The sequence below is a fragment of the Lytechinus pictus genome, chromosome 9 (assembly GCF_037042905.1).
Source record: "Lytechinus pictus isolate F3 Inbred chromosome 9, Lp3.0, whole genome shotgun sequence".
Lineage (NCBI taxonomy): Eukaryota > Metazoa > Echinodermata > Echinoidea > Temnopleuroida > Toxopneustidae > Lytechinus > Lytechinus pictus.
Window position 1 is genome coordinate 18,803,910 of NC_087253.1, and position 10,065 is coordinate 18,813,974.

General features: G+C 36.6%; 1 long non-coding RNA gene across 1 annotated transcript; it reads right to left on the reverse strand.

The window, feature by feature from the left end:
• Positions 1-1,478: 1,478 nt before the first annotated feature.
• Positions 1,479-5,365, reverse strand: LOC135155418 (uncharacterized). Its single transcript, XR_010294610.1, has 3 exons — positions 5,290-5,365; positions 2,333-2,429; positions 1,479-1,577 (listed from the first exon to the last, which is right to left on the reverse strand). It is a non-coding gene; the product is annotated as an uncharacterized LOC135155418 (long non-coding RNA).
• Positions 5,366-10,065: the final 4,700 nt, after the last annotated feature.

The window sequence follows — 10,065 nt, forward strand, 5'->3', positions numbered from 1 at the left end:
GTAGGTGTTGGATACAGAGAATATCACATTGAAAACTGAGTGAGTATACCAACCTATACATTTACAGAAGACCTGTTCTTCCTGTTAAGTACTGGGCTTGTTCCCCATCAGGACTCCTGATGCAGACATGGCCTTGATTGGCCCCAATCGATAGCACCTATGACTCTTGGAAACCTGTAGCAATCATCAAATTGTCGCTGGGTGGTTTGAATTTCTCGTCATCGGAAACTTCATTGACTGTTACTCCTTGCTATTGCCTCAGAAAAATCTTTGATGATTCTGCACACGGATGACTGTGATATAGTTGCTTCGTCTGCTTGCATCTTATAAAAGGTACCTTTAATTATCGAATGATAAGTGATGTTATGTAATTGGTTTATTGATATGAAAGCCAATTGATACGTTACCATTTACGTTTGCAAACATTGTGCTTCTGTTATGACCTGATGTTTATGATGCACTGGAACTGCTTAAAGAGATATTTCTTCGATTCATTAAAAAAAAACTCTACTGCAATAACAATCCATGCAAAATGGAGAATATCTCTGTTAAGCTGAAATGACATACCAATATTTATTTTTGGGTGGTTATATAAATCATCCTTCATGATAATTTCCCACTTGAATATGACATATTTGTATTAAAAAATGTTGCTACATTGTATAAAATGAGAGAAAAATAAAATCCCCACCTATTTCCAACCCAAAGGGTTACATGTTTCATTCCGACAAAAACCTTTGTGTGAAATACCCCCAACACTCCCCCTCCCCTGTAAGGGGTTACTAGTACTCCTGGCTGAAAGCAGAACCAAAAATCATACAATTTGGATGATTAATAATGAATATTAGGTTTTGCATTAATTATTTCTGTGAAACATGTGCATGTTTTCATGAATATGCAAGAAATAGCCTGATGATGTCACATCCACACATTTTCCACACATGAATGTACAAGGGTTCCATGATATTTGCTCTGGCGACAATTACTCAATGGAAAATCTGCATGCTAAGCAAAACATAAAACTTAATTTTCATGACTAGATACTTCCAATCCTTGATCCTTACATTATTCTGAACTCGCAATAACTATCTTAAATATATAATCAGCAGTCAACCCCATTTTTACATTCCTGGAGGAAAACAAATAATGATTATAATTTCAGATCACTAGAGAACAAGTGAGGATATGAATATTGCATATGAGATACACAGAACTGTTTCCCCCAAGTTATGTAAAACTTTAAAACTGAATCAATTCATAATTCTCCATCCAATATTGATGGTTTTTGCAAGTCGAATTGTTCTTTATCAAAATCTCATCATTTTTGGCCTGGAAAATCACTTTCATAGAACATAATTTGACCCCCCCCCCCCCCCCCAATTACCCTCTGCTTTATAGTTCGCACATGAAAACTCACAAATGACATAAAAGAAAGTCCTGTCAAAACCTGTAACATGACAGGCAATGTGTGATTCTCTCTGTTGGTACCCCACTCTGAGAGGTTCATCCTCGTAGTATTCAAATGGATTCTTCCTGTCTCTTAATCCATGCTGTGGTCTTTCTATGTGTTGCTGAATCTGCATGGAAGTTGAAAGATTGTGTTGAAGAGTCACCATGAATGGGCAATTTACTCTTTGAATTTCATTTAATTCAAAAGTGTTTAAAATGAGGAACAGAATGTGAAAGATTATACAGAAATCCTTAAAAAAAGATAGGATAAAAATTCTAATTGACATGAGTAGCTTTTCTATTTACCTACTTGTAAAAGTGAAGTAGAAAAACCTGCCAATTGTTGCTGATCATCATAATTGATCAAACCAGGCACGTCTTAGAGATGCTTCTATGAAAACTGATTAAATGAATCACTTTCAATTGGTTTTAATAAAGAAGGCGAGGCACTAATTTTATGGAACTTTGTTTACACAAATAGAGGTTATTGCTTGCGAGTGACTTTCGAATAACATATTTTCATGAATCTTCATCAAAGTCTCATTAAACCTTTTTTTCTACCCCCCCCCCGGCATTCATCAGACTGACAATGCTTTCTTTCTCTCTTTTAAATAAATATTCAACAAAATGTCAGGATTAATTGGAGATCAACAAGCCTAGTGACCAGTAGACAAATATATATGTTAATAACACACAAGCAAGGTCCCCCCCCCTCTTCTTTTTTGTCAATTACTATGACAAGAATGAAAAAGTAACATACATGTCACATGATACATTTACAATTACATGATGAATTCAAATCCCAGAAATAATATTTTATTTATTAGAAAAGGCCATTTTAATGACATTTAATTTTTTTTAAATATGAATTGATAAGGCATACCTCACTCTCTTGCAAGACGGCACAGCAGTTCAAAATTGTGAGCCATGTTTGCTTTGTCTTGATTGAGCACAATCTGCCGAGTATGTATGGTCTGTTGCTGATATGGAAGAAAAAAAATAATGAAAAAAATATTTATTCATCAATCATACTGCAATGTCAAGGTATATCAAAGAAAAAAATAATAAAGCAGCTACAAATGTAGATTGAAAAAATCCGCTGTTTCAGAGGAGTCTTTCAACATTTTCTGATTTTTTTTTGGTGGGACGGGATGCTGCGGAGCCACATGAAATTTCAGGGGAGCATATCCCTGACAGAAATAAACCTATTTATCGGTCTACTACAAATGTAGAGGACTGAGGATCAAATGCACTTGTCTGTGGTCTCATGTGAATATAACATTGGGACTCCTTGTGAAAAAAAATACTTGAAACAAAGAGGGTGGGGTAGAGAAAATAACCCCCAAAAGAGAGAATTTTCAAAGTTAGACCTTAGTTAGATCTACTCAAATAATCAGTTAGGCCTAGGATTTCCATTATTTTTTAATGTTTTGACGACACCGTAAATCTATAAGTGATCGCAAATGCAATGCCGAAGGTCAGTAAAACTTAGTTTTAGTAAAAGTAAAATCAGCTCATTTATAGCTGTTGGAGTAAACAGCGGTGAGTGGAACCCAATCTTTTTTTAAATATTTTTTTCAAAAAATAATTTAATCAGGGCTTAGCCTTAAGTTAGAGTTGACCCTTATTAAAATATTTTTTTTACTCCAACGATGTTGTAGGACTAACTCTAACATGGCTACCAGGTAAGCTTCATAGCTTGACCATCTATCCAAGCCAAGACAAAGCCAGCCCAGAGTAGAATGTCTAAGTTAGACCGGCTCTGTATTGTAGTGTTTAAAAAAAACTTAGGGCCTATTTGTATTGCTGCTCTCCTGGACTTGCCTTGGCCTTGCTTCAGTCTCAGACAAAATTAGATGCACAGTAGCTGTGTTGGCAGGGCCAGGAGGAGTGGCAGGGGTATCGTAGACAACAAAAATTCCATGAAAATCACACGAAATCGAAAATCACTGCCTGACATAACTAGCAAATAGTATCGACCTTTCAATCACGCCTACATGGCCTGTGTAGGCTAGTGTACGCTAATTGCGTCTCGCACTGCACTGCTCATAGATATGAACGCACACAAAAGTACATGGCTGGGACTCTGCAGCTTAGAGACGCGACGATAACAATGATTCAGATACCATTTCAAGTTTTCGACAGTGGCGTAACAGGCGGGGGGGGCAGGGGGGGCAAGTTGCCCCCCCCTGGCGGATTTCACCGGGAAAAAAAATGGAAAAAAAAAAAGGGAGGGAGTAAGAAAGGGGAAGGAAAGGGGAAAAGGAAAGGAGGAAAAGGAAAGGGAAAAGGAAAGGGAAAAGGGAAAGGGAAAAGGAAAAGTGAAAAGAAAACGAAGAAAATATATTTTTAATGGAAAAGGAAAGAAAGCGGGAAAATGAACGAAAGAACATTTGAGAAAGAACAAATCATTCCAAAATAGGCCTATGTAATGCAATAGAATGATGGGAAATAAGTTAAAAGATGACAGAGGCAAACAATAACGGGAAATGAAGGTAGAATGTAATTAGTCAAAAGCTAAATTGGAAAACAAAGAAAAGGGACAAGAAAAAAAACTTAATAACATGACCGGGCTGCCGAGGATAGAAAATAAAGAGCGGGAAGAAAGATGGATTGCATACAACATTGTGCTATAAGCTTGCTAAATTCAGTATGCAAATAAGCTACTGGGGCTTTGCCCCAGACCCCACGCAGTAGGGGCTCTTCATATTAAACATTCAAATGGCTCTATAACGCCCCCCTGTAGGGACCCTTCCTACATTAAGCGTTACGTTCAATCACTGGCGTACAGGCGGAGGGTCTTCGTTCCACACCCAAGAGGAAATAAAAGAAATTATAGGAGACAACGTATAATAAAATGAATGGAAACAATGAAATGTGTTATTTGCTGAATATAATGGATATCTATCACATAATTAAAATTTAATTTCAATAGGCATTTTTTGTCAGCTCGCTTTGCTCGCTGGCGACTTTTTAAAAACTTTCCCACATTGCTATGTTTTGCCCCCTTAAAATATCAACTGGATTAAATAAATGTGTTGTGTGAAAGCTATATTCTGTATATACCCGCGATTTTATTAGAAATAGCGGCAATCAGCGAGGTTTAAATGGCTTTGATATCATGAAGTTCCGGGGGCTCCAGACGGACCCCAACCGCAAAGCACTGCCGTATATGATTATGGAAGGGTTGGGCCATGGTCCCCAAAAGTTCTACAACCAAGAAAAAAAAGGAAAAGTGTAGGATATGATTTTATTTACTGAATAGAATGTCAAAAAATATCTCAAAGTTAAATTCTCATGAAAATGTGATTTTCTTTCTCGCTCGCTTCGCTCGTTCGGGACTTATATCAAGCAGCTTTTTATAGCACTTGTGCCATACTGCGCCTCTCGTTTTTTTTACTCTTCACGCTACTGCTGCAAAGAATCATGTTCAGAGTGGCATACAGACCACTAAAAAGGAATGGAAAGAGAGAAGAGTGAAATATATTATTCTCTGGATATCATGTCAAAATCTATCACAAAATTTGATTTTTGTATTAAAAATGTCAAAAATTTTGCTCGCTCGCTTCGCTCGCTCGCATCTTTTTTTAAAGATAAATTCTGCCTGATACACAATGTCTGGCCCTCTCAAAATCGTCGCCTCATTACACCATTACGCCTGTTCATACCATGATATGACCGGGAAATTTTTGGCTCTTGCCCCCCCTGGCCACCGACCCCTGTTACGCCGCTGGTTTTCGAGTATACTTTTTGGAAAGTTGAAGCTATCAATAATAGTTACAGATGGAACTGAAGGCTCTGTCATGATTTAAGCTCCAAAAAATTATGTGATTCACTTACAATCTCGGTCGAAGTCGTGAAATATGAAGCTTTAGATAGGCCGATCACACCGAATCTCGTCTCTGTCCAAAAAAACTTTTTTCTTGCAGCAAACTTTTCCGCAACCGCAATGCTGCTCTCTGATTGATTAAAACCGTGGACTAACTTTAATCCACCGATTTAGTCCACCCCAAAGAGCTGACTAAATCGTGACGTCAAATGACGCGTTTTATACCCCGGTATAACTTTAGTCCACCTTTGTGAATCGCAAAAGTTAGCCCCTAGGTGCTAACTTTAGTCCATGGATTAAAATGACGTCAAATGACGCGTTTTATACCCCGGGTATAACTTTAGTCGGCCTTTGTGAATTCGGGCCATTAGGATTAGCTAGTTTGTTTACATTGCTTATTTCACTGAGGTCATTCAAGTGTCTTCTAGTATTGAACTGCTCTAGTAAGAAGGAAAATGTTCTTTTTAAAGACAATACTAGAAGCTTCCATAATAGTGGACGTTTATATATATATAAGCTGGCAGTTTCTTCATCATATCAGATCAGAATTCACAGTTTAACACCAGACTTTAGGTCAGAGCATAGTTTATTTCCAACTGGAATACAACATTTATCTTCTGTGGAATTATTTGCAAGCCATTAATGAACTGTTTGCAGTTACTTTGAGAGAGGAATTCTCTGTTCTCATCGAGATCATCAACCTCTTTCAATGAACGCTTTTCAACCCATGGATTGCTGATATTGACTGTTAAATTAACAGTGTTAATCATCATCAACATCGTCTTCACAGACATTTCAACTTGTTACAGTAACCAGGACTCTTGTTATTCGTCGTGTTTCAACATCAATTTGCCAGCCAACTTGGAGAGATATATATATATATATATATATCATTTAGAATATACATTTGTGGACTAATCAGAACTGACACTTCAACAGATGTAAGATTATTATTTTTTGTTTTGTTTAGTGTATGGTTGATCTATTTCCTGTAATAAAAAAAGGGAAATCAAATTTGAAACTAAATTTTCATCGTTATTTGTTGCATTATCGTAACATCTCTAACAAGATTCCGTCTTACGATTGATCCAATCCATCTCGATTGTATGGAAGTCCATCCATACCATAATATTTTCTACAAGAAATGTGCACACATCTCCTTAGTAGGCAAAGAGAATCACACTATTTGAATGTAAATAGACCGATGAATGTATGAATATACATCATATCTAAAAAATGTTTTGTTGAACAAATTTGCATTTTAGATGTTGACGTTCCTGGCATAGTTGTGGTTGATCGGATCAATCGCAACTCTTCACGGTAAAGTTTATCCGTTTCTTTCCAATGACACCGCTTTCTTTAACTTAACCGTCAATATACAGTGCGTCCCAGAAAAAACGAAACCGAGATTTAGCGATGATTTATCATAACTTAATCGCAAATACAATAGACAAATGACCTACCATTGTAAAGCTTAGAATCTCCTCTTTCATCTGATATTACTTAGATTATTCCTCATTCACGCATGAGTGAGCAGAAACAATTTGAAGAAAGGATACCATAAACTCATTTGGCGGGGGGTATCTGAATTTTAAAAAGAAAATCACATGCCTAAAAAGTTCAATATCTGCTCTTTAATTTGATACCTTAATCACAAAAAATGGTCAAGAAGTAAAAAAGTTACGTTCTCTCGAAACAATGCTTGTATTTCCATAATTTCATTAAATAAACGTGTTTTCACCGGTTACCCACAGAAGCAATCGCATGGTTAACAAAAGACTTAATGCATGGCTGATCGTCAACAAAACGGAGTGTCGAGTGAGTTTGAACGCTAGCCTGTAAAACCTCTTCATTTTATGAAATTATTGAAATTCAAGCCTTATTTCAAATAACAAGAACTTTCTTATTTCTTGACCATTTTCTGTAATTGTGGATATCAAATGAAAGAGCAGATATTGAACTTTTTAGAAATGTGGTTTTCTTTTTGAAACCCAGATACAGCCCGCCAAATGACTTTTTGGTATCCCCTCTTCAAATTGTTTTTGCTCACTCATGCGTGAATGGGAAATAATCTAAGTAATTTCAGATGAAAGAAGAGATTCTAAGCTTTACAATGGTAGGTCATTTGTCTATTGAATTTGTGATTAAGTTATGATAAATCATCGATAAATCTCGGTTTCGTTTTTTGTGGGACGCAATGTATAATAGTAAACCTCATTTGGCACAAAATTTACTAAGCAAATAATGTTTTTTATTTTAAAAGTCGATTGGGGAAAATACCTAAGGCGATAGCGGTTATGCAGCGGTTTCAACAAAACCCGACGACGTTATTTTTTATTTGATCATCATGTTTACAGTCGACTACTAACATGATTAAAAGTCACTGATGCTCAACGAGTGGTTTGTGCAGTGAGTGGCTCCAACAAAAGCGTATTCAATCTAAATTGTTTTACCCGCTCGTGCCTTCATCATGATCCGCTGACGCAGCCTCCATTCATTATATTATTTTGTATATGAGATTTCACTCTAGGCGTGTCTCACTTTGACCCAGATGGGGTAGGGGCTGATTTTTTTTTCAACTAGAATAGTACAAGGTCTTTTTTTCCAAAAGAGGATACCAATCTAACATTCAACAAATTTGTGCCTTTTGGTGTATCATCCATCCAGCAGATCTTTCCATAATCCTTCGACTTTTTTGTATCATTCTTGCCCCCATTTTCTTTGCAATTATATAGGGATATTTCATTCCGAGATGCATGACGGATTCAATAACACAGTAAATGTATTGGAAAATGCCCGTCAAATGACAAAGAACAGCTGGGATGTCTTTGTCGAAAATTGATGCACCGGAGTAGCAGTTTCGTCCTACATTTCGGAGGTGACGAAAAATTCGTTTGTCCAGAGTCTGGGACGAAACTGCTGTTTTGATTCACCAATTTTCGACACAGATCTCATGGTTGCTCTTTGTCATGGAGTACATTTGACAATAAATTTACTATGTTCTTGAATCAGTTCTTCGACGCGGTGCAAAACTCCCTATGTTGAAACACGTGGGAATTACGTCACAAATAGGGGGCAAGGGACAGGATCTCGATTCACCGTCTATATGGTTGTTGGTAAAGCTACAGAAACACCAACGTAGCCGAATTAATAGCAAACCGATAATAGCCATTCGAATTAACCTAATAGCTTTGATTGGTCCGAGGTGGTTTTCGTAGGTGTGACCATAAAATGGTTATTAAGACTTACCAGCCCTACCACCACTAGCGTACCTACGGGGGGGGGGGCCTGACGAGCCACAACCCATACAAAGCACGTATCCCTGCCCCCCTGACGAGCTTGAAGACCTTTTTTTCTGGTACAAAATCCTTTATTTGTGAATAAAGACCTTTTTTTTTTTTTTTTTTTTTTTTTGCTTGTCAAATTTTTTGACGGACGGTTTTGCGCCCCCCCCCCTGTGGAAAATCCTAGGTACGCCACTGCCTACCACACAACCACTCACTCAGTCTCACCCACCCACACGTATCCTCACCCTCACACACGCTCACGCACACGCTCGAAATGCCCTCATGGACACACACACACACGCACAGCTTTATTGCGTCAACCATGGATGGTAAAAACAATTTTGGGACACACTTCATGCAAGCATACACGTACACGACCTCACACACGCCCACCCTCTGCCATCCATGTAACACACAATTACTCTTAAAAAGTGAAATTCTTAAAGAAAGAAAATTTAATAAATAGAGAAAAACTCAAACAAGTTAAAATACCGAAAATCAAATCCAAATATGATGCAAATACGAAAGTGTATGTCATTTACAAGTTCATATAAGTTACCCAAAACATCAGGACAACGATGAATTGCATGTCTTATACCCTTTATATTAATACTATAAGAATATCCTCCTATCTATCATTTAATCCATTTATTAAAGATATATTTGATACAAAAAATTCTAAAGAAGTAGCCAGTGTGTGCATCATTCTTCCCTATTTTTCATATCGACATGGATATGCGTGTAACTTTTATGTAAAAATGATTAAAAAAACATTGAATACCGCTATTTTCCTATTTAACATCCGAATATGAGGGAGTCTCATTCAGTGTTCTTTTTGTCTTATCTTCCTTCTTTGTATGCTTTCATCATCATGTTTGGATGGATTTGTCCTTGATGAAAACATAGTCTTGCCATTTGCTAAAGGTTATGTATACCAGTGGAAAGCTAGTTTCATCCTTTTTCAAGCAGTCTGTTTATGTCTGGGTTTTGCAAAGATTTAAAGATCACGCCAACACAACAAAATAAAAACGGATTTAAATTAATTTCAATGAATAAGAAAGGAATCAAGTATAACACTGAAAATGTCATCATTTATTAAAATTGAATGTGAAATGAAAGTTTCACATATTATGCACAGAATAATTTAATGGTCATCACGAATGTGCAGGTGAAAGAATACTGGAACATCATAACCACTATATTTTTTCTTTTGTATATTGTTATTTCAAATAACAAGTACTTCGATTCTCTCCTCCAATTATTCATTTCTTGTTTGTTTCAGTTCTCAAGGGAATATACAAGTTACCCAACCGTTTATCCAAATGATACTGCTATAATGTTAATGATAATAAAAATTATTTTAATAGAAACAACAAACGTTATTGAATTGAGCTGTTTCATTAAAAACAACATCTAAAGGTGTTGCTCGTAGGTTGGAAAGGTTCAATTTTACAATTAAAAAAGTCAGAAGAAATAGTATGTTTGTACAAAGACCCCGGG